Source organism: Callospermophilus lateralis, chromosome 19 (assembly GCF_048772815.1).
Source record: "Callospermophilus lateralis isolate mCalLat2 chromosome 19, mCalLat2.hap1, whole genome shotgun sequence".
Taxonomy (NCBI): domain Eukaryota; kingdom Metazoa; phylum Chordata; class Mammalia; order Rodentia; family Sciuridae; genus Callospermophilus; species Callospermophilus lateralis.
This window is the reverse complement of record NC_135323.1, coordinates 17,788,634-17,810,883: the sequence shown is the minus strand read 5'-3', so window position 1 is coordinate 17,810,883 and position 22,250 is coordinate 17,788,634.

Below are 22,250 nucleotides of genomic sequence, written 5' to 3'. Positions count from 1 at the left end.
CCTTTGTGATTCCAAAATCACATTCCCAAAAGAAAAGAAAAGAAACAGAGCTGAAATCAGATTCTCCACTTAGGATCTACTTTGGAGGTTGCTGTGGTTTGGATATGGTTTTCTCTCCAAAGGTACAAGTGCTGGAAGATTGGTCCCCAGCACAACAGTATTGAAAAGGAGTTGGACCTTGGAGAAATCTTAATCCTAATCTTGGACTTTCAGCCTCTAAAACTGTAATCTTAAAAAAAAAAAAAATTTTTCTCTATAAAGTACCCAGACTCAGATACTTTATTATAGCCACACAGAACAAAACTAAGACCCCCCCCCATGGCAAATGAAGACAAATACCTTATTTGTCAGCCCCACCAATACAATGCCCAGTGGAAGAAGTTTTTTGTTTTGTTTTGTTTGCCAAGAGAAAAAGCAGGGTGAGGTTACCAAAAAGAAAGGAAAAAAATATGTTGAGCAGAAAAGAAAAAGATTTCTCCCTCATCCATGAAAGTCTTAGCTTTCTCTGTAGAGGCATCCCACTTTAGAATCATCGCCCCAAGCGTTCTCGGTCCGAGAAAGGCAAAGTGAATCAATTTCACTTTTAAATTCTCAAGACCAGAGCTGAGACACTCAAAGTACAAGACGCTTTAATGCACAGGGAACGAGCCGTGGGGAGGTGCTAAACCAGGTGTGTTACTATTGCCATTGACAGACAGGAGGGATGTAGCTGTCCAGCTCACCCCATGAGGAGTACACATCAAGTTCCCCATTACCATGCAGACCCCGGGTCACAGGCAGCATGCCCTGGGTACCTAGTGGCCTGGGAGAATGACTGGCCTAAATGCCCCTCAAAGCACAGAATGCACATAAGAATTCATGCCAATGAGATGTCCTTAAAGTCAGGACCCAGGGGATCAAATTCTGAGGTCCATAGGAATTCAGCAGGAGTCTGCCTGACTCCTCCCTGCATCTTCAATGCATAGAAGCTTGAGCTGCTAGAGAGACCCCTGAAGAAGACTCACACGTACCCCAAAAAGTGCTCAGAGCACCTGCAGCTTACCGCAATCATTTCTGGCCTATAGTATGCAGAAATAGGAGCACCCAAAGAGCTCTCAGACCAAAAACAAGTACGGTCTAGCAGCCCCTCCATGCCCATGGGTTCTGCATCTGCAGACTCCACCAACCACAGATTGAAACTACACAGGGGAAAAAATTCTAGAAAGTTCCAAAACACAAAACTTGAATTTGCTGCATGCCAAAGCCTAGGCTGAATGTGCAGACACACCCTGCTGTGGCCTCCCCGACTCCACAGATTCTCTGACTCCCTCCAGGGCTCATTGTTGGGCCGGCATCTCATTCATGGATTGTATCATTAAGCCCACCGTGGCTGGGTCCATGCTGAACATGCACTATTTTTTTTATTCCTATCATCATTCTATAAAGAGTATAGAATAACAACTATTTTCATAGCATTTACATTGTATTAGGCATCACAAGTGACCTGAAGATGATTCAAAGTACCCAAGAGGGTTGTACATAAGTTCTATGCAAATACTGTTGCCATTTTATATGCAGTGACTTGAGCACCTGCAGATTTGCTATATCCGTGGGGGTCCTGGAAGCAATCTCCTGCAGACATCAAGGACTGCTGTGCAAGCATTCCTCCTTTATTCAATAAACATGTTGATATTTGCATTATATTTATATTAATTGCCAACTCACACATCTGTGGGTCAGCTGGTTGGGGCTGCTCTAGGCCAGGATGGGCTCAGGCAGGCTGCGTTTCTTTGTATCCTGCAGTCCTGATGGAAATGCAGTGATCCAGTCCAAACACACAAGCACATCCCGAGCCTTTCCTCCCACCAGGTCCACCAACATCCTAACGGCCCAGGTTAACAGTCAAGAGGAAGGAGGGTGCACTCCACCCACCGGGAGGCCAGGACAAATGGGTGGATAATACTCTTAACGAGGGAGAAGATGGGGCCAGTACTTCAGTCTCTCACAGCCTGAATCACGGGAGGAACAAAGAGAAGGAGCTTGTCACACACAGGGGACAGCAAGAGGGGACAGCTATGGTTTCAGAAACAAGAAGATGGGCACCAATCCAGCTGACTGGGGCTTTCAGATCTTATAAAGGTCTCGTCCACACTCCCTACCCTGGTAACAACCCACTCCCACACAAAGTAAGGCTAAGCCACCCACGTCCAGCTACTGGATGAAAGGATCCAAGGGCTAACATGCTCTCTGTTTCCTTTCCTTCATTCTCGGATCGCCGTCACGCCAAGAATGACATTACCAGCCATCAAGGGAACTGTTTTAAGCAAGAGGTAGGGGGAGAAAGCAAGTCACAGGGAATTAGGATGATAAGAACACGGTTGCTACAGTGTAGACATTTATTCTGGAGTTTGCTAGAGATGAGAAATGAGGAAAAGGGAGATAACCTAGAAGAATGTCAAATTCTAACCTCAGGGCATTTGTAACACGCTTTTTCCTTGCATGTGCAAATGCCCTGGGATTTTTTTCCCATCCGATCTTCATGGAACTGACTCCTCCTTGTCATTCAGCTCTCAAGTCACCCGGTCACCTCCTCAGAGAGACTTTCCCTGACACCCCCGTCCCCAACTAAAGCATCCCTCTCCCTGCCCACATAATGACATGGCACATACTATTATCTTCACTGCATTTGTTCGTATCTACGTTTTTTGTTTGTTTGTTTGTTTATGGGCTCACTTGTTCATCCTGGGTCCTGCTCATTCAACCAGTGGACACGGGTTCCTTCGTTCTTTCTTCTCACTGCATCCCCAGGGGAATATGGCGGTGGTCAAAGTAGTTGTTGGATAGATGAATGGATGGGTGGCCCCGTGGATGAATTCAGAAATACAGAAGAAGAGGGGGAAAGTTGCAATAGTGGAAAAGAAGAATATAGAAAGGAGAGGCAAGAAAGATAACAGAAAGCAAAAAAAGAAAAAAAATCCAATAGCAAAATTAAGAGGAGCAAAAGGGAAAAAAAATCAGGCTCAAAAAAAAAAAGAGAGAGAGAGAGAGAGAGAACTTCAGAGGGAACTGCACTGGGAAAACAAGAAGTTAAGATCCCCAACTGCTGCCTTGATGCTTTGTGTCCCATCAGGGGACTCCTGCTCCACAAGGGCCTTGGATCTCATGTGCATTCCTTTATCCATCAAAATCTGAGCAGGAGGCATTGAGTTGGAAACAGCCACACTCTTTGCATTCTTCCTCTGCACTGGAAACAATCACCACAGTAGCTTGGAACTCACCCTGCAGGAATAGAAAGGTCAAAAGACAATCTGTTTCTTGTAAATAAATAATAATAAATCACCACGTTTGAATAGACTCCGGGAATCCCTCAGTGATCTGCAAATGCTCCTCTGGATGAGGGCTCCTGATGAGAGGCCAAGAGTCAGGGACCCTGACGTTCCTGCTGTTTGCCTACACACCTACAGACACCCAATTCTGGCAGATTACTGACTTTTCTCTGTTTATTCTTTTTCTCCTTCTGAAACTTCTATTGGAGTTACAATTTGTAGTGTTTTTTTTTTTTTTTTTTTTTTTCTCTTTTCTCCCAAAGAGTATTACTTCCAAAATGTTTCTGGAAGAGTTCATAGGACTGACTCTTTCAGTTCACTAATTTCTTCTTTAGCTATGTTCTTTCTGTTTCCAATTTATTCACGGACAACATGTATTTTTTGATGGCCCCAATTCTCCCAATGGTTCAGATTTTCTTATTATCATGTCATGTTCTCAGATCTTCTTTCTTTCAGAATATTTGTTTTTCTCATTTTGATTTAAAAAAAAAAATCTTCCTAATCCATTATTTCTACTTCTTATGGTGAGAATTGTTGAATTTGATGTTTTCCCAATGAACTCATATTTCTTTGGGACTTTTCCACACTGTGACTATAATGAATAAAAGAGAGAGTAGATGAAGTTGGTAGGGAGACTCTACCCTAGTTTATAATTCTGTTATCTGGGCTGGAGAGCCTGGTGCAACAATTTGGAAACATTGTTTCCTTTTTGCTTCTAGGATATTGTGATATAATAGGAAATACACTGTTGGTCTTCCTCCCCAGTGCAAGGCACAGAACTCCTTTAAGTTGTTGGAATTTCCTCAGTCATGGTGGTAAGAGGAGAGTCTTTCTTTGTTCGTAACAAGCCCCTCTCAACCATAGCTGAGTTTATGCTAATGAGGTGAGCCCCTGGACTGCTTCAGGAGGGGGACTGGTTGCCCAAGGAACCAACCAGGTGATTAGAGAGTTGGAGCTTCAACCTCACCTGCATCCCTCTAGACCAGGGAGTCAAGATTGAATTAATCTTCAGTGACTTAATCATCATGCCTTCCTAATGGAACCTCCGTAACCACCCTAGATGATAGGTTTCTGAGAGATTCCATGTTGGTGAGGTGCTGGGCAGGTGGCGTCCAGGGAGGATGTGGTCTCTCCAAGCCCTTTTCCCCAGATCTACACACCTTCCATTTGGCCGTTCCTGAGTTTGTACCTGGCACAGGGAAGTAAAGGATTTTCCTGAGTTCTGTAGACCATTCTAGCAATTTATCCAACCTGAGGAGGGCATCATGGGAAACGTCAACGTCTAGCCAGTTAGTAAAAACCACGGGAGTTCCCAGAACTTGCATGGGCACATAAAGTGGAAGCAGTCTTGTGGCACCAAGTCATTTCATTTGCACAATTAGACACGGACTCCAGAGAGATTGTGTCCACATTGAACTGAACTGTACATCCAGGGGGTGTCCAAAGCGTTGGAGAAAAACATCCACACATTTAGAGCATTCAAAAATGGCTCAGCCTCTCTCCAACTCTTTTGGGAATGGAACAGTTCCAAGGCTGCAGACAATGCTCTTGTCCATGGGCTCCTTCCCTCTGTAGGTATTATCTAGGGAGCAACCAGCTGACTTGCAGTTCTTAAAAATCAGCTCATCGCCCCACTGAGCTCCATCCTACCTTACTATGACTCCAGCTACAATAACCTAGAGAGCCTATCTCTGCGCCAGCCTATGTGCCATTCAGGGTACCTGGCTCTCTCTTTCCCTGTCAAGCACTTTGTCCTACTCCAAATGATTTCCAAGGTTTTAATGAGGTCCTAGGATCCACAAACCCCTCTCTCTCTTATGCTTAATTTTTTCCAGGGAAAAGTCTTTCCTGATTCTCCACCTTGTCTAGCCTCTTCTTCATGCAGAGACTCTTATGTGTGCAAATGCTCACACACACATACACACACACACACTCAACGCAGTGTAATATTTGGGATTCCATGTAACACACCTGAAGGACAAATTTTCTCGAAATGCTGCAACAATGGAATGCATATTTTAAATTTTGATAGAAATTGCTCAAGTGCCCCTCAAGACAACATATCAATTTGCACTGTCAATCTCAGTGCCCATTACCCTGCAGAAACTGTATACCTGGGCTATTACCAAAACATTCCGATATTTACAACAAAAAAAAATGTATAGGAAAAAAAAAACTATATTGTTCTTTCAATTTGCAATAATACTTCGCTTATGAGGAAGACCGGATATCTTTTCTATGCACATGGTAGGTAGTATTTTTATCCTATTTTTAAAAAGAGGGCCTGACCTAACCATCTATCATCAAAGTGATTCAATAAGTAATTTGTGGAATATCCAGATTACAGAAAAAAAATAACAGGATTAGCACAAGGTAATGCTCTATGCCAAGTATAATATTTTAAATGTGAATTAAAACAGCAAATATGGTACCATTACTTTAACCTCATACAACTGGCAAAGATGCAAAAATTTGAATCATGCCCATGGTTGGCAAAGCCCCAGTTCTATTACTGATAGCATTTGCACCAGAACTCAAATATAAGCAATGGCCTCTATTGTATGCTTTTACCCCAAACCATGTTTTTTCCTGCTTTTTTAATTTTTCAAGCTAATCTAAAAGTAGCACTAAGATCTTCTTCCATCACCTGTTTCCCTTAACTTCCTCAGAACTCTGGATGAGAAAAGAGACAGGAAGACCAAAAATCGACTGGATTTCCACTTGCCAATGTGTAAGCATCCATCCATCTGGCGCTCAAGAGATCACCTCGTGTTGTGATTTTGGTTCTTCTAAGAGTAGTGTTTGAGGACTTGGGTGTAGGGAGCTTATTTGGAAAGTAATCCCCAGAAGCATGTAGGCAGGAGAGGTATAAGTGGCTAAAGAGTACTTTGAGCCGGGCGTGGTGGTACACACCTGTAATCCCAGCGGCTCAGGAGGCTGAGGCAGGAGGATCACCAGTTCAAAGCCAGCCTCAGAAATAGGGAGGCACTAAGCAACTCAGTGAGACCCTGTCTCTAAATAAAATCCAAAATAGGGCTGAGGATGGAGCTCAGGGGTTGAGTGCCCCTGAGTTCAATTCTTGGTATCCGCCAGCCCCTCCCCACCCCAAAAAAAAGATTACTTTAAGCTGGATAATACCTGGAGCCACTGGGTCTCAATAACACCAGTGACACTTGGAGGAATGGTCACCGCAGGTTCAGAAGTGTCTCTGAAGAGCAGGAGGCTGGGCTCTTTGTCCACTGACTCCCATCCTCTATCCCAAGGTCACCTGGGAGTTGGTTAACATCCTGCTCCTGCAGGTGATCCTGTGACTCTAGAAAAGACACAGAGACATCAACGTGGGGTTAGGTAGCCTGGACCTGAGGTAGAATTTTCCATGGGAACCCACTCTTCACAGTCGAAGCTGCAATTAGAAGTGGCCCCAAGGCATGGTGCCAGGTTCACCAAATAGATCCACTCCAAAAAAGAAATCCACATACATCCTTACCCGGCCCTCTGCTCTTGCAGCTGTGATGAAAGGGGAGATGGTCAGACAGATTCTCCCAGCTCTACTGCGACCTTCTCTCTTCCAACACAGCTTCTCCTAAAGTGGCTGGGCGGGTGGGGAGGAGAGGAGGGCACCCCAACTCCACAGGTCAGCAGCTCCCGCCCTGGGGGACCCTTCTGGACCTCACCCCAGGCACCTCTTCAGTGTTTCCCTGAGTTCCCTGAGCAGAGTATCAAACTCAAAAAAAAAAATTGAGTTTCTTCACAAGGAAGGGTCAAGGGAACTTCTGACTTCAGCCAAGTCACACAGAAGCATGGTTCTGCTCCATGTGGCTGGCATCTGAAGTTGGGGAATGGAGGAACTAGTCCTGTGGAACTGAGCTCTTACGCCTTCGGGTCTGACACCAACCCCTGGTGGTTAGTGTCAGAATTGAATTGAATTGTAGGACATGGAGTTGGTGTCCACAGAGAACAAGAGAATTGGTTGGTGTGAACCACTTATATAGCCATTATTAGAAATGTTAGAAATATATATATATATATACACATACGTGTACGTGTGTATGGTATATGTTAAAATTAGTGATTTTCAACCAAGACCAGAGGTTTTTATTGTTTTAGTTCCTGAGCAATACTCCTTGACCACCCCCTAGGATGAATCTTCTCTCATTTTCCTTCTTTAATTCTTTAATTTTCTTCTTTTTCTCCCTTTAATTCTTTTTAGATATATATAATAGTAGAGTATATTTTGTCATTATATATATGTGGCACATAAATTTCCATCTGTTTTGGTTGTACGTGATATGGATTTACACTGGTCGTGTATTCATATATGAACATAGGAAAGTCATGTCTGATTCATTCCACTGTCTTTCCTATTCCCATCCCCTCCCCCTTCCCTTCATTCCCCTTTGTCTAATCCAATGAACTTCTATCCTTCCCTCTCCCCAATCCTTATTGTGTGTTAATATCCACATATCAGAGAGAACATTCATCCCTTGCTTTTTGGGGATTGGCTTATTTTACTTAGCATGATAGTCTCCAGTTCCACCCGTTTACTGGCAAAAATGCCATAATTTCATTCTTCTTTATGGCTCAGTAATATTCCATCAAATATATACATATAGCACATTTTATTTATCCATTCATCTGTTGAAGGGCACATAGTTTGGTTCCATAGCTTAGTGATTATGAATTAAGCTACTATAACATTGATGTGGCTGTGTCACTGTCATATGCTGATTTTAAGTCCTTTGGGTATATACTGAGGAGTGGGATAACAGGGTGGTTCCATTCCAAGTTTAGGATGAATCTTGTCTTAACCTCAAGTCCTGAGTTGAGGGCACCAGTTGAAGTTCCTGCTGAAACTGCAAATATAGAACTCACATACATTAAAACCACCTGCGACCAGAAAATAGACACTAGAAGGTGCTGGCACTCAGGTTAAAAGTCCCTGATGACCATACATGCTAAAGTCTTCCCATTGCCAAAGCCTTCCACTTCCAGGAGCTGACCTTGGCATTGGGGACCTCGTGGACAACATGTGCTGCCATGTTGTCCCTGGTCCTTAGTGAATCTCTAAGGCTTCCCGGCCAACCCTCCATGTGTTGCAGATGCAGTGACTATCACCTTCCACTCATGTCCTTTCCCCAACTACACATTCTAACAGATGTGAGCTACAGGTGCCGGCCTCCAGAGGAGGCTCAAGAGCAGATCCGTTGTCATTAGCTGAAATGGGAGGGCATCCCACGGCTCCTTTACACACCTAGACCCCAGGACCTACCTGATCCAAATCCCCCATCTAAAATGCAGGCTGGGACGCTGCAGCAAACACAGAAAAGCATATCTGGCTTTTGCAAGGAGGTAGAAACACCAACCCTTGTGGCTCTTGGGAGCAGACGGGACGGAGAGAGAAAGAGAGATAGAGGGAAGGAGAGAAAGAGAAGTGGGAAGGGAAAGACCAGAGATGGAGGGGGAGGGAAAGATGCAAGAGGAAATAAGCCGAGCCTGGGCCCATCCTCTCACGCTGCCCAGAGCCCAGTGGAACCAACACACCTGCTCCTCCGTCAAGCAAAGTGGGGAGCAGAGACAACAATGAGCTCACAACCAGCTCCTTATTCCCTATAGACCTAAGCCTCTGCTGATGGGAGTGTCTCCTCTAAGTGTGAAAAGCCACTAGCATGCCCAACATGAATTAAAGGTTTCACGTACAGAGAAATGACTTATGGACTTTGGAACGAGAAGGAAACCCAGGTGTGAATTCTCCAGTATCTCCTCTCCCCAATAATGCCCGTTCCCCTCGTAGGAAGACCCAGGCCTTCCTGGACATCTCCATCTGTACCCCCCCTTCCCCCTAACTTTAAGCTCCCAAGGCTGCCTTGAGAAAAAAAAAAATTATTTACTGCATGCAGAAATTTGTTGACGATGGCCAAAACACTTGCATGCTAGGCACAGGCTTGGTGCCTCTGGGAATCCTGACCACAAAATGAGTTGGTTTTAAATGCAGCTTGCAGGGAATACACCTATTTTTAGCAATTATATTTGGAGTCGCTAAAACAAGAGCTTCTGAAAATTAATGATTCTCACCAAGGTGTGGGTTTCTTTATATGCGGAGCTGAACGGCACAAGATTAAAGAAAGCCAGGCAGATGGTATTAGAAAAGAGTGGTTTTTCCAAGGAGAGAATACAGAGAGGGAAGTGATACAGGAATAAAGAAAGAACTGTGGGTGCAAAATCAGGAGACCAGACTCCATCCTGCGTGACCATGGACAAACCACTTTCCCTCTCTGATTCTCAACATTGTCTCTCTTTTTTTGGTACCAGGGATTGAACCCAGGGGTGCTTAACCACCAAACCACATCCCCAGCCCTTTTTTTTCATATTTTATTTAGAGACAGGGTCTCTCACTGAGTTACTAAGTTGCTGAGGCTGACTTTGACCTCGCGATCTCCTGCCTCAGCCTCCCAACCCTCTGGGATTAGAGGCATACGCCATAGCACCCAGGATCAAGATTGTCATAGTTCTAAATGTAGAAATGATGTCCTGAAAAACAGAGTTTCTTTAAATGTTAATCTCAGATTTTCACCCACCATAAGAAAATCCACCTATCCTAAGAACATGCTTTACCATAAAATGCTTATGAAATAAGGCATTCTACGTGCAGTTAGCCTGGGGTGAGAAGGAAAAAAGAAAAAGATAACTAAACTACTTTGGATAAGGAATGAACAGGAATCTAGTGCCAGATCAGCTATTGGGGAGAGGGAAGAAATTAAAAGAGAGAGAGAGAGAGAGAGAGAGAGAGAGAGAGAGAGAGAGAGAGCGCTAGCTTTCAAACAGGGTAGGAACCGGAGTTGGGAAAAAGAGATGAATAATAAAGTCGGAATGGAGATGCGGGTTGTCACTTCTGGATGGAGCAGTGAAAAGCACCAGTGCGGTGTCCTTCAGTCCCCTGCACTGAGATGGCTTCGTGGTCCCTGCTAACCTACAAAAGGAGCATTGGCCCCTGAAGGACTGTCTGGGGCTGACCCTCACCATCCGGTGCTTAAGGCAGCCATAAATAAATGTTCCTTCCGGCCCTTCTGTGATGCAGAGGGTGCTTGTTAAGGCATATGACCTGGTTTCTTCTGCATCTTCTTTCCTACTCTTGCCCAGGTCCCCTAAGGACTCCTAGGAAAAAGGCGGGTTTTCCACACCCGTGAGATGAAGCTTCATGCCAGCTCCACTCTGCACCCCAAGAGGGCAATGACTTCACCAGGTACCCCGCACCCTCTGCTCCCTGGACGGGTGCAGTCAAAGGGAGACAGCCCCAGAGCTCACAGGGTGGAAATTCAATCCTGGCCCCAGCTGGACCCTGCATTGCTGCCTCCCCAGCTGGCAGGCTGGCTCTCTCCCACTTCCACCCCCGGCTCTTTCAGATTCTAGTAACACTCCTGCCCCCTCCCTCTCCTGCCCCTTCAGGCCTGAGGCTGGGGAGGACTCCCTACCTGGCTCTTCCCTGATGGCTCCAACCCCAATGGCTTCTTCATCCTGCCCACGGCTCCCTAAATAGAGGATGCCATTCCTCTCCTCCTGGGACTCATGTGGACCAGGCTAACACCAATTTCATTTCCATTTCAAATAACAAGATGAGCCCAGGATGCTGCAGGTCTTAGGAAGACCCAGGCAGTTAACATCTGGAATACAAATAATTACATCCCCACCCCACCCCCCCCCAAAAAAAAATGTCATGAAAGAGTCTGAAACACAGAAAAGAGGCTACACATATGGATCTGAATCTGAAAGAAATCGAGCTTTTGTTTCAATGAGACATCCTGACCTTTCACATCTGTCCACCGTACACGGGCTTCAAAGGAGCTGAGTGTCTTCAGTTGAATAAACCGATAAATCAAGGACACCTGGAGCACATCCTGACATAAAGCTCTTGTGGATTTCATCTATTTTTTTGGTACCAGGGATTGAACTCAGGGGCACTCAACCACTGAGCCCCACCCCCAGCCCTATTTGGTATTTTATTTAGAGACAGGGTCCCACTGAGTTGCTTAGTGCCTCGCTTTTGCTGAGGCTGGCTTTGAACTCATGATCCTCCAGCCTCAGCCTCCTGAGCCACTGGGATTACAGGCTTGCGCCACTGTTTTTTTGTTTTGTTTTGTTTTGTTTTGTTTTTGTGGTGCTGAGGATGGAACCCAGGGCTTTGTGCGTGTGAGGCAAGCACTCTACCAACTGAGCTATATCCCCGGCCCTCATCCTGGCTTTAACAGAGGCTTTATGGGATAGGGTTAGAGGGAACTTGGGGTTATACCAACCTCCCGGGGACATTCTATTAATACCCATATAAGACCCTCTAAACCCAGAAGGCAGGTGTCTATCAGGGACCCTCCCTCCTAGCTGCCTGGAGAAGCTTCACGTGGAATCTGAAATTTCTTTCTTCTCTCACCTCCACCTGTCTCCCACACTGAGGCAGGTGCCCGCAGCATGAGCTGGCAGCCCCAAGCAGGAGCGGCAAAGCCACAGCACCGGGATTTGACACCAGCACAGCAGACTCCAAATCCTGGTCGATGAGGAGACAGGAGAACTGAGGGTCTCACCAGGCCAACTGCAGAAGTGATACCCGATCTGGACACAGCAACTGGATGAGTCGCCCACAGAAACAGGGGACTCGGACGCTGGCCAACAGGGACAATGTGTGCATCAGACAACTCCAGAGCACATTATTCGAAGAGATGACAATGTCAGCGGTGACCTGGAGCCGGGCAGGGCACTGCCTCCTTCACCCGGAGGCTCAAAGACAGATGCAGTTCCTTGCAAAACCTCGGGGCTTCCGGAGTCCTGTTGGTGTCAAAGGTCGTGGCTACCTGAGCCAGGCTTGTGATGGGTCAGACTCTCCTGCTGTCAAGTGCAGGATCAACTCCAGGGGACCCTCAAGGGAAGATTCTAAACCCTGCGGCTCCCGATGTGTCCAGACAGAAGGGAAATTCTTATCCTTACTGTCACTTTCTGGTGGAACCTACAAATAAACAGATCGAGTGTGTGGGACGCCCCAGAGCCCTCTTGGATCCCTGGACTCAGACTACGAACTAGCTATTGAGCACCCAGAGATAAAATAGGGACTAAGAGCATGAGCTGCGGGACAGTGGCTCCATCACTTACCACCTGGATGATCTCTAGACAGGCCATTCCACTCCCGTGCCTCAGTTTCCCCATCTAGAGTAGACATAATAACAACGCCTTCTTATGATTTCTTTTGTACATGAATGAATTAGTCTGTGTGGCGACTAAAACTATGAAGAACGCATAATAATAAAAGCCATGTGAGTACTTGTTACTATCATTCTGATCTCCTTTACCCACAGGGTACTCACTCTCAAATGGTCAGAATGGAACATTTCACTTCCGGCGACACACACCAAATTTCTGCTGGGCGCTGACAAGTTACTGATCTCGTAAATTGCCATTTGTCCAGGAACTAAAACCCCAGCTTGTATGACTCCTCCCTCTCCTATTCCTGCCTCCCCCACTGGTAACCAAATCCAGATCATTCTGTCTTTGAAGCATCTGTACCTCTTCCTTCCTCCTCGTAGCCCTCTACTATGGCCTCAGTTCAAATCTTGAACTGGATCATTGAAAAAACTTGAGAATTCATTTCCCTGTCTTTCATTCTCAATCCCCACCTGTATCCCAGCCCAACCCTTCACACGAGTGGCAGAAATCACCTCCCTAAAATACAGAGCTGTTAGTCAGTTAAGGTTAGGTTGAGCTATATAACAAAAATACCCTAAACTTCAGGGACTTGACACAGTGAAGGTTCATTTCTCACTTACATAACAATCCCCTGGGGTTGGGCAGCTCTTCTTTGTTGCTCTCCTCTAACTCAGGGACCCCATATTTTCAGTTATACCAGCTACAACCTTTTAGACAATAGTACACCCTAGATCAGTTCCCCAACCTTTGATCTCAGGAAGCTTTTACAATCTTTTCTTTTTAAGACAGGGTCTCACTAAGTTGCTTGGGGACTTGCCAAGTTGCTGAGGCTGGCTTTGAACTTGGTATCCTCCTCTCTTAGCCTCCTGAGCCCCTGGGATTAGAGATGGGCACCACCACACCTGACCCTTCACATTCTTAAACAAAGTCATCCTGCATTGTGTGCATGTACAAATATATAACAACAAATTCCACCATTATGTACAACTATAATGCACCAATAAAAATGTGGGGAAAACAAAAAAGAAATGAAGTTATCTTTATTAAATTATCTTTTTTTAACAAAAAAGAGTCTGTATGGGATATAATGGGCAAATGTAACCATGTTAGAAATTTTTTAAATATTTATTTGTTCATTTAAAAAATAATAACTAACTCATTACATGATAATACAGATAAAAATCTTTATGACTAAGAAAATGGATTGAAAATAGAATGTTTCCATCCAAGCCAGAAAGCATTTAGGGAGGAAAAGAGCGTTATCTTACATATTTCTGCAAATGTTTTTAACACATGACTTAATAAAAAAGATTTGGATTCTCTCATCCCTTCTACACTCAATTTGTTCTGATGTGTTGTTTTGGTTGAAGTAAAGGAAGAAAATTCAACCTCACACAAATGGATTATTAAAAGGGGAGAGTATTATAACAATGTGTTCAGGTGACTGTGAATATTCTTCTTTGAAGCTATACCAGACCTTGACACTCGCTTATGTTCCTAAAGGTTATTTGCAATGTAGAGGATGAAATCCTATCTGTGAAATTTTCATACTCTGATAGCTTAAAATACAAGGGTCTATCTTAAGGGTTGATGGATGTTTTTCCTGTGTGATTTGCAACACCATTCATGAGTGACTTGGAAAATACTGGGTCACTGAGTTAAGGTCCATTTTCCAAATATGACACATTTATTTATATAACATTTTAAAAATCACAGCAACTAATATCCCCAATTTCATCAAAAATGACTCTGAAATTTGGGACACTGTAAGTTCACAGAAGCAGAGAGAGGTTTTTCAAATTTTTCCCTAGAAGACAAACTTTATCATCTGCAACAAAGATTGCCATTTTCTTAAAGTGATAGCCTTTTCTATTCATTCTAAAAAAAAAAAAAAGTCCTCCAAACACCCATGTCTGAATAGCCAGTTTGACAATTTCAGCCTCCTTCTTTCATATTAAAATAATGTTACCTTTTTTTAATTTTTTAGTTGTAGTTGAGCACAATACCTTTATTTTAATTATTTATTTATTTTAATGTGGTGCTGAGGATCGAACCCAGGGCCCCACACGTGGTAGGCGAGTGCTCCACCACTGAGCCACAGCCACAGCCCCAGCCCTAATGTTACCTTTTTTTAAAAGCAACTAGCCTATGGGGTTGTAGCTCAGTGGTAGAGCGCTTGCCTCACATGTGTGAGGCACTGGGTTCGATTCTCAGTTCCACATATAAATAAATAAGTAAAATAAAGTTCCATCGGGAGGCACGATAGCACATTTTGGAACATCTTTTTAACGCTGGGCTTTGCAAGTGTTTGGATGTTTTTTCTCAAGACAGCTATCATACCTTGCTCGGTAGCCAAAGTGCTGCACACATTCATTTTTTCACAGAGCATAATAAAAAAGACCATACTCAAGGCTTAGACTTGCAAAAATTATTAATTTTCACTGCTATATCAAGGACATTCATAAGCGAAACAGTCTGGTGCCACTGCCTTGATTCATGCTGAGCCAGTTTCATTATAAAATGATTTTAGTTTCATTTATAATTTGTTTTTTACCTTGCAGATGCACTTAAAGGGTCTCCATACTCTCAGAACCTCTGACCCAGCCTACTTTTACATTCCTGCTCAAAGTTGCTCCAGAAACTAGAGCCAGTCCATAATCCACAATGAAATGCAGACATTGGGATTGAGCAGTTGGACACTGCTAGAGAAATTTTGACAGAGTCATTACTAATATCAGCAGAACCTGATAATTTTTAAATACGTTCTCTCATATGCCTTTGCTTTTTTTAAAATTTCATCTTCTAAACATTTATTTTTATTATATTTCACAAAATAGCCACCTGTTATGATATGGATCTGGAATGTTCTCCATAGGCTCACAGATTGAAGGCTTTGACCCCATGGCAGCAACGTTTCAAGGTCAGCTTCTGGGGAGTGATTTGATCATGAGGACGCTGACCTCATCCATCTATTGATGGGTTTATAATAGGATGATATTGTTGGGAGGTGGTAGAAACTGTCGGAGATGAGGCCCATTATTTTATTTTATCAGTTCAAAAAACTGGGTAACCTCTTTCTGGCCTCCATGGTTTCTGATTGGAAATACACTATCATTTAAATTATTTTAACTTATGTGTAGGACGTCATTTTTCTCTGATCACTTTCAAATTTGTTTCTTTGTTCTTGTTGTTGTTGTTGTTTAATTTCACTAAGAGGTGTCATGGCCTGGATTTCTTTGGGTTTATCCTTTCAATATTTCATTGTATCTTCACTCCGTATGTTCTATTCTTTTGAGAAACAGGGGTATTCTCAGCCATTATTTCTCTCTTTTACTGCTCATTTTGGCACTGTTCTCATTCTGTGACTAATCACATAAATGTTAGTTTTAATACTTCTGCAGATCCCTGAGGATCTGTTCATTTCTTTCCATCTATTTTATCTCTGTTCAAATTAGGCAATTTTCACTGCTCTATCTTCCAGTTCACTGATTCTTTCTTCGATCGCCTCTATTCTGCTGATAGTGCGTTCACTGAGCTTTTTATTTCAGTTGTATTTTTCATTTCTATTATATTCACTGGGTTCTTCTTTGTGGCTTCTATTTCTTTGCCTTGGCTTTCCAATTCTTCATTCATCACAAATATGCTGATTTTAAGTCCTCTGGGTATAAACCGAGGAGTGGGATAGCTGGGTCGAATGGTGATTCCACTCGTACATTGCTAATGGTGCTGTACATTGGTGCAACCACTCTGAAAAGCAGTATAAAGATTCCTCAGAAAACTTGGAATGGAACCACCATTCTCCCCCTCCCTCCCTCCTCTTCCCCTTCCCCCTCCCTCCCTCCTCTTCCCCCTCCCCCTCCTCCTCCCCTCCCCCCTCCTCCTCCCCTCCCCCCTCCTCCTCCTGTTGTGCTTTTTAGGAAGACTAGAAAAAATTATATCTATTCCAACTCCTCAGAGGTACAAGACCGCAACCATTTTTTAGAAAACAAATGTTTATAAAGAAAAAAATAGTCTCTCTTATCCTCCCTTCTCCCCACGTCTGTTCCATGAACGTTTGCACTGATAACTTTAGCTATCTGTGCTCACAGCCTGGAGTATATCCTTCCATTCTTTCTCCACATTCATTTAAACATTTACAAACACACACACACACACACAGAGAGTTTTGTCATTGTTGTTACCAAAATTACACTACATAGATTCCTTTTGCAGCTTGTTTTGCTCTTTAATAATATAGAATGGGTATCCCTTGAGGTCAACGGTCACATCCAACTTGGCCTTTTTTATTAACAATTTAGTATTCCATAATGTGGAAGGCCATGCTTATTTAAGTTGTCTTATTTTATCACCTCGACAATTTTATTTATATATGATAGATTCATAAAAGTGGGACAGGGCTGGGGATACAGCTCAGTTGGTAGAGCGCTTGCCTCATGTGCACAAAACCACAGTTCGATCCCCAGCACCACAAAAATAAATAAATAAAAGTGGTACAGATCAAGACAAAAAGTATATGTGCATTTTTAAGCTGAATAACTATGGCAGGATTCTGGTCCTAAAAAGGCTTTGATAACTCACACTTCCACCAAGGATGTGTGAGAATTTCTTCTCACATCCTGGCCAGCTCTAAGAATTTTCCTTCATTTTCAATGTTTGCCAATCTTTGAAAAGTCAAGTTTTATCTCACTTTTTATATTTATTTATTTTTAGTTGTAGTTGGACACGATATCTTTAATTTATTTATTTATTTATTTTTCTGTGGTACTGAGGATTGAACCCAGGGCCTTGCCTGTGCTAGGCATGCACTGTACCCCTGAGCCACAACCCCAGCCCAGTTGTATCTCATTTTTAATTAATATATATGAACTGGCTGCTTGGATGCTCTTACTCATACCTTTTTCCAGTTCTCTGTTGGGTGTCAGCATAGTGCTCCTCAGTTTGTGACAGCTCGTTGTAGCTTTTTTGTCAACTGCATTGCAAACACCTCTTCTCCGCCTATCTTCAACCAATCACCGGAGCATTGGGGGAACATTTTCCCTATCACACTTACCCTGTCGCACGGGTCTTCTTTAACCATTCCTGTCTCTGCTAACGGCTGTGTTCCTGGAGGTGAGATCATCTGCCCGGCTCTCAGGCCCCAATGCTAACTAAGAATGTCTGCATAGTCAGTGCTCAAAGGATGCTTGAATTGAGCTGTTGACTTTCTATCTCAATAAACAAAGAGGTCCCTCCATGTCTCCCGGACCTGGTGCCATGGGTGATGCGTTAATTACAGATGTTCCATCAAGTGTCAGTGTAACCTAGACAACTATGACTTGAAGCAAAGAGCATGTTTGAAATGACAGCACCCTCGTCCCCATGGCTGAGCCGCGGGCAGGAGAAAGGACAAGAAAATTACAGCATCCACCTGGATGTAGATGGAAAGGCTCGGCTGGTGCAGCCACTTGCGTGAGACGTAAAGGAGCAGCTCCTTCGTGACTCCAGGGGACGATGGCTATTTTCGTGTTACGTGTCATTTTGGGCAGCAATCCGATATTACAGGTGGCTTGAAACTTTTGTGCCAAATGTTCTGCTTCGAGGAGGGGGAGTGAGATACAGGAGGAAGAAGTCGTTTCTCCACAGTCTTAGGAAACCCAGTAGCCTCTCGGTCAGCCATTGTCACCAAAATAAAGCATGGCAGAGAATGGAGAGTTGAATGAAGGGTGGGAAGAAGACTAAGGCTGAGCCAAGGATAAGAAATGGTGGGTAAATTGCATTTAAGGGATTGAATAGACAGTTGTATCTGGGAAGCATCCAGAGATAGGAGAAAGAACCCAGTGTTCCAAGCTAGACAAATGTCACTTCTGATCTCACCTGTGTGGCTTCCTCACCCCGCGTCGTTGAGACTGTTTGCAGCACCGTGCACCGAACACCTGCAGGCTCTGACCTCTCTAAGGCACTGTCACAGTCTCCCTGTGTCCCGTGTCACACCTGGCTGCTTTGGTGTGCTTGACCAGTGTTGCAGACACTTCAGATCTTCAGCAAGATCCACCCCTCACTTCTCACGCATCCTTTACACAGGAGGAAGAGCCTCGTGTTCCCTGGATTCCCTTTCCACAGCTGATCCTTGCTTCTGAGACCTGGATGAGGTCCGAAGAGCCCAGCTGTCTACATCCTCCTGCCAGTTCAGGGGGCATCTGGACATCCAAGGACATGCCCCTTGACCTAATTAAATGTTCCCAGGGAGCAGGGTCTTGTTGTTCTCAAAGGCTGTCCCTGCTATAACCATGGGACCTGAGTGTACGAGAGGAAAAAGTAAGCAGAGCAGGGGAGAATCTCTACTCAGATTCAGAACGTGTTTGGTGTCTAGATAGAAGCAAAATACACCAGATACCATTCATAGTATTTGTTACCCAGGGAAATGTTTAATTTAAAATGTGAATGAATTTTATATTTTTTAAAAAAAATTTTTAAAAATCAAATAAATTGAAGTACATGCCATTGTTCTAATTTAGGAAAAGTCACTAAAGAGACATCATTTCTCCTCAAATCCATATATGAGTAGATTATACATGGTTAGAACTGAGACCTGTTATTTGGAGAACTTAATTATTTAATAAAAATTTTCACCCGAGGGAAAAATCTATGCCTAAGAATGGCCAAGAAAATCTTGAAATAGAAGAAGGGTAATAAGCGATCGTGTATCACAACATGTGATAAAAGTACCACCCAGAAGAGAGTATGGCACTGGCCCTGGACCAGGCGATCAATGAATGGAGCACCATTTGAAAGTCCAGAGATGGACAGATCAGAACGGAGTGTCCCATAAGAATGGAAATTCTCACCGGTGGAAGGGAAGAGAGGATTACTCAACCAATGATGTCGAGGCGCAGTAGCCTATTCATTCAGGAAAAGGTTAAATTCCAATCTTACTCCAGACACAAAAATCAATTGAAACTTAATTGAAATCTGTTTGATCACCATTTTGAAGATACAGACACTGAGACTCACAGAGACCTAGAGGCTTGCCTGAGGTCACCCAAAGTCAAACACCAGGAGTTATTGAGACAATCGTCGACACTCTTCTCCAAATGTCTCCATGAGGTCAATGAACCTCCTGTCTTCCCTCAACCCCACCGATAACTAAATAAAGGATCACTACTTCTGGATTAGAGAAGAACCCAGACAAAGAAGCTGATAAAGCCTGAAGTTCAAACATAAAATTAGAAAGAGACCTCCAGTCCCACCCCGTGAGCCCACCCCAACATGGGCATCTAGTCCCTGAACAAATGCCACGGAGAAGACCCATGAATCGGAATTAGGAAACTTCTGGTGCTTTCATCTATGTTGGCTTGGTGACGTGGGACAGATTGTCCTGAGGAAAAGTGAGAAATTGAACCCAGGGGCAGTTCAACACGAAGCTACATCTCCAGAGCTTTATATTTTATTTTATTTTATTTTCATACAGAGTCTTGCAACATTGCTTAGGGCTTTGCTACGTTACCCAGGCTGGCCTCAAATTTGTGATCCTCCTGCCTCAACCTCTCAAGTTGCTGGGATGACAGGTATGCGCTACCACGCCCATACAGGGCTGGGTACTTTATTTTTTTAAAAAAAAAAAAAAAAGAGCTTTATTTAGCTCATAGTTTGGGGGGACTGAAAGTCTACAGTCAGGTGGCCCCATCTGTTGGGCCTCGGGTGATACACTCCACACAGCAGCCATATCACCACCTGTCCTTGGCATCATGAGAAAAGGCGAAGGGAGGGTTAATGAAGATGCTTGTTGAAACATAAAGCAGGTAACAGGATTCCAGCACTGAGCATTTAGAGCACGTCCAACCCACTCAACTGGCTAACCCTAACCTCGCTGCCTTCCACTTACTTCTAGACCCACCCCATGCTCCATCCCCAGCACCCTCCACGTCCATCGGAAGCCTCACCTAGCTCCTCCAGCTTCCCAAGTCCTCCTTCTAGTCCCTGATCACCTCAAGCTCCCGTCCACCTGTCTCACCTGCGCAGTTCGCCCCACCCATCCCATCTCCACATTCCCAACAGCTCATTCACGTCTTTTCCATCCCACTTCATAAATCGCACCAGAAAGAGCCTCTCTGGGAAGTGTGTGTGTGGACTCACAGGCACCACTGCCATGGGGAGATCCAGGAGGAATCGGGGTGCTCTGCAAACAGTAAAGATCTCCCAGGGCTCAGGGACATGCACACTGGCATGGGGTGATGGCTGTGTAGGCTGGAGAGTAGGACAGCAGCCGAAATGTGAAGGATCCAACAGACTACACTAAGAGAAGCTGGACTTAACCCAACAGATAAAGGACATTCATTGAAAAGGAAGTTCTGGAAGGCCCCAACCTGCTTCTCTACTGGATTTATAAGGTATCATGGAAATCCTTACCAATAGCTGGAAAACCCTGAAGATGTTGCAAGTCTAAGACCCTCATTTGCAGATTACTTAGAATTCTCTTGGTTATGTGAATGGAAATGCATATGGCGGGTGCTGCCTAGTAATCTCCAGTTTTGCAGCAAATCCAGCCACCGGAGTTATCAAGCTGTGTCTTGGATGCTAGATACACATTTTGGTTTCAGCTCCTTCCTCCAGGGCTCCTTCCTAGGAGTAATAGGGATCTCAGTTCCCGCCTCTACTCAGGTCAACCTACATCAGCCCCATGACAAGCATCATTCTGGTTGGACCCCATGAACACTGAAGTTCTACAGTATAGGATTTCTTTCTCTAAATCTCTCCCTTTTTCTCCCTCTTAGTTTCCCTCCCTCTCTCCCTCCTTCCTCCTTTCTTTCCTTCTTTCTTTGTCTTACAGAAACGTGCACAGAAATTTGTTCACGACTTTCTCATGATCAAAAAATTTACAAACATCATTACTTTAAGTCAACAACATCCATGATTTTCAACTTACCAGCCTATAAAATCAACAGCCAACACTACACACAACAAACCTTTGTTAGTGACTAAAAATTGACCAAAGAATCAAACTTTATTTCTAAAAACATAGATCTGCAAATTTGGACCCAGGAAAAAAAAAAAGACAAGTAGACTTTGTAGAAATAATGATCATCACGCAAAGAAAAAGACCGGGTTAGTACAATTTGATATGCACAATACTTGATCAATTTTTGTTTCAGACTTTAAATAGAAAACAATGTATCCAAATGAAAAATAATTTCCGTAGAGTTCACATTTTTTGGGAAATGGCCTAACTGTGCCATGTAGAAAATTGATCAAGAGATTAAATTGGCTTAATGGAATTCACTCTGGAAAACATCTTCTGGATGGAAAAATCCATCTGAGTTGATACAATTCTAATTAAAAGTCTTGAATTCAAAGTGTTCTCAGAGTCAAGCGAGCAGGAGACATTGTCCTGAAAGTCACAACAGAGGGGTCAAAACGGTAAGGTCAAAACGTCCGGGGGTATGGCCTCAGGTTTAAGTGGACACGGTGCTGGGTCCTATCAGTTTGCCTCAGAGCAGAGCTTTTTAATCTTCTCAGAAAAATAAAATAAAAAGGAAAAAGAACAACTCTGTAGAAATAAACCAGTTGCACAGGGATGTCTGAGTCCCTGAAGGACCCAGAATATTAGCAAGCATAGAGAATCACACACGAGACCGTGGTCAGCATTTGCAAAATGGTCACAGAACATACTCATAAGAGGACCCTGTGAAGATCAAATGAAATAAGCCCTAAAATACACTCAGCTCAGGAAATAGCAAGAGCCCCACAAATGTTAGTTGTGATGTAGCAGTCAAGAAGTAGCTGTCG